Source organism: Lontra canadensis, unplaced genomic scaffold, assembly GCF_010015895.1.
Source record: "Lontra canadensis isolate GAN:19392208 unplaced genomic scaffold, GSC_riverotter_1.0 scaffold37, whole genome shotgun sequence".
Classification (NCBI taxonomy): domain Eukaryota; kingdom Metazoa; phylum Chordata; class Mammalia; order Carnivora; family Mustelidae; genus Lontra; species Lontra canadensis.
Genome location: NW_022631031.1, coordinates 4,858,379 through 4,862,433, shown reverse-complemented (window position 1 = coordinate 4,862,433; position 4,055 = coordinate 4,858,379).

The window sequence follows — 4,055 nt, the reverse complement described above, 5'->3', positions numbered from 1 at the left end:
GCCTTCTCTGCTCTGGAGAGGGGCCAAGGGGCCGGGAACTGTAGGTGGGGCTGAGCAGTTTTTTCCCCTGGAGCTTGGGGGTGGTGGGCGGAGAGGGACGCAGGACAGATCAGGTCCACCCCCAGGGCCGGCTTAGAAAGAAACCCCACTGTGGATCTTTGTTAGGAAAATAACTTTCAAAGGGTCCTGCTGCCATGAGGCCACCTTGATGGTCACTGATGATTTATCTTGCGTAGAGTTTGACCTGGTAAAAGCAAAGCAGACAGAGAAAAGGCAGGAGCCTCTCGTGCCTCGGCTTAATTCTCTGGGACCTAGTTTTCTCATCTGAAGATGTGAACATACCAGTGGAATTTGGATCGGAATGGCATTAAAAGCATAGATGGCTCTAGGCAGTATAGACATTTTAACAATGTTTATTCTTCCGATCCAAGAGCATGGAATGGTCTTCCATCTTTTTGTGTCTTCTTCAATTTCTTTCATGAGTGTTCTGTATAGTTTCTCGAGTACAGATCCTTTACCTCTTTGGTTAGGTTTATTCCCAGGTATCTTATGGTTCTTGGTGCTATAGTAAATGGACAAGATTCTCTAATTTTCCTTTCTGTATTTTCATTGTTAGTGTATAAGAAAGCAACTGATTTCTGTACATTGACTTTGTATCCTGTCACGTTACTGAATTGCTGTATGAATTCTAGTAGTTTGGGGGTGGAGTCTTTTGGGTTTTCCATATAAAGTATCATGTCATCTGTGAAGAGAGAGAGTTTGACTTCTTCATTGCCAATTTGGATACCTTTTACTTCTCTTTGTTGTCTGATTGCTGTTGCTAGGACTTCTAATACTATGTTGAACAAGAGTGGTGATGATGTGAACATAAAAAATTATAAGAGCCAAAGAAGGATATCATCTCCTTCATATCATATCATCTCCTTCATCATCCTATTCTAAAGAACCTTTATGTTTCCAAGGCTGAGCTGTATCTAGATGACAGGAATATTAAATATATATATATATATATATATATATATATATATATATATATATATGTCTTAAACTGGAAGAACTTATAATATTGGATGTATGTAATATTATTGTACTCTGTTGCATTAACTAAACATGCATTAATTAAACACACTCATTTGTTTCTGGCACTCCACTAACTCTCCTGCAGCTGGAAGAGCCTTCCTTCTGGATGATTCAATGGAAATAGAAAGACTGGGAGAAAACCAGTTGTCTAGAACCCAGCCCAACACGCTGTGCAAACACAAGAATAAAATATGTAAAAGTAATAAGAAGAAAATTATATAATCTTTCTATTATGTAGAGATTGTGTAATTTTATCTTATAATATATAATAATTACTACATTATTAATTATAATTATACTATATATTATCTTATGTTTTATATATTTCATCTTTGCATTCATAATTATCCATATATGCATTATATGCATGATAGGCATATTTTATATATCTGGTAAATATTTCTTTTTGATAAATAGTACTTTATGTATTGAGTAGATATCAAGATATTGATTATATATAGTTTACCTTGCTAAATTTTAAGTAAATGATGTGTGGAAAGTGAAATTCAGTGAAGACCAAGCAAATCAAGATGAGGGACCCCTAGCAAGTTGTAGAACCAGCACTGCAGCCCAGTCTCCAAACGCCCAGGGTCATGCTCTTTCAGTTGTGACATTTCCTTTATAAATTCGTTTAATTTTTAGTTTGATTTAACACAATATCTGTGATGAATCAGTTATTCATGGATTTGCCTAGAAGAACTGTATTTTGAAGGAAGATTTGAAATATGACTTGAGGCTGGGGCACCTGGGTAGCTCAGTGGGTTAAAGCCTCTGCCTTCGTCTCAGGTCGTGATCCCAGGGTCCTGGGATCGAGCCCCGCATCGGGCTCTCTGCTCTGTGGGGAGTCCGCTTCCCTCTCTCTCTGCCTGCCTCTCTGCCTACTTGTGATCTCTCTGTCAAATAAAATAAGTAAAATCTTAAGAAAAAAAAAAAAGAAATATGACTTGAGGGTTGCTGAGAGAATAATGAGCCTATCCTGCAAAGGGAGCTGAACTACCAAATAGTGAACTTTTCTTGATTAAGAACCCTCAGAATCCTATGAGTACTAGGAAACCAAGAGAGAAGATTGATTTTTTTTTCTTTTTTTCTAAAGATTTTATTTATTTATTTGACGCACAGAGAGAGATCACAAGTAGGCAGAGAGGCAGGTGGGGGGAAGGGGGGGAAAGCAGGCTCCCTGCTGAGCAGACAGCCCTATGTGGGGCTCGATCCCAGGACCCTGAAATCATAACCTGAGTCAAAGGCAGAGGCTTAACCCACTGAGCCACCCAGGTTACTGAGAAGATTGGTTTTAAGCTGGTGCTAGTGGCTCAAGCTTTTAAAATAATTCTCAGAGTAAACAATATAAAGCAAATGGAAAAGAATAAAAGGACAGAAGTAAAATGTCAAGGTGATGCTCAAAGAACTACATTTGTTACTCAGAGGGCCCTTGAGTATGGGTCGTTTGGATACGTGTGGCCCAGCAACTAGGACACATCCACTCTAAGTCCGGAACTTGGGCAGCGGGGAGGGAATCCGGTAGTTAGGAGGCAGCCCTCTGGTGTGTCCCCGTCCTCCAGGTCTCACAGAGCTCTGGTCTCCTAGCTGCAGCTGACCACAAAGCAGGAAAAGCTTTGTCAAGAGCCTCTCACTAAGCCTGAGCCACATTCCTTGAAAATCGGCTAAAACAGTCACTGATTTTAAAGCCTTTTAAAATGAAAACAGTAATAGAAACCATTGATGAGCTCTCTTTTGGGAAAGCATCAGCTATTAACTAGAAGTGTTATTGGTGAAATAAATCTTGTGCCTGGAGAAAAAATGAACTACTTAATGCATTCAAAACTGCTACTTACTCTTAATCTCAAAAAACAAACTGAGGGTTGCTGGGGGGAGGGGGGTACGGAGAGAGTGGTTGGGTTATGGACCTTGGGGAGGGTATGTGCTATGGTGAGTGCTGTGAATTGTGTAAGCCTGAGGATTCGCAGACTTGTACCCCTGGGACAAATAATAATACATTAAATGTTAATAAAAATACTCAATAATAAAATAAAATGGGGAAAAAAAACTGCTACTTTTAAAGCTTTCACCAAGTTTTAAAATGTTGAAATGTTAGTCACATCATAAGCAAGTTCTTTTAGCCTAAGTAACCCTCAAGAAAAGGTGATAGCTCAAGTAACGTGTGGCGTAACGCCATAAGACACAATCTCCTACGTGTATTTCTCTTTATCATGCATAATCGCTACATTATTTAAGACACCTCTCAAACATTGCTTGGGCTACGTGCTATGTATACATTAATTAACTATTTGTCGTTATTTAAATTACACATTTTATCTTAGTTGAAGTAATAAAATTGTTAAAATGAGCTTTAGATTTAAGACCAGTTTTAAATGAATTTTTATTTTTACATCAAGTATTTCGTGCCTACGAGTGGCTTCCTATAACACTTATACCAGCTGAATACATCGAAATGGTGTTTAGCATCTGTTTCTGGGCTAAACTTGACTCCAGTGGTGTTTTCTGAAGAGGATTAAATGAATTGAACCTCCAGCTTCCAAAGGAAAACACCTTATGTCATTCTCAACTTCCACTCATTCCCCAAAAGTCACAAATTCTTATGAAATGATCAGCCGTAACCTTCCTAACCATATGTAAATAGTGCTCCAATCACTTGGTGCCAGGTTTTATCCTGTAACTAGTTTTTGTTTTGTTTTGTTTTTTTAATGAGAGAGAAGTTAAATCCCAAAAAATGAGGATAAATCCTAAAAACCATTCTGGGCAATACATCTTCTGAACCCATAGAAACTTCCTAAAATAGCCCTCTGGCTTATACTTCATAAATAGATTTATGTAACTTGACCTGTGAGAGCTATACAGTTATAATCCAGCTCTTAAAGAGTATTCCACTGAGAGCATGTAAGGAATTATGTCAAATCAAAACCCATTAAAGACTCATATTATCATTTAGAGAGAATTCATTTAACTCTTACATGAGC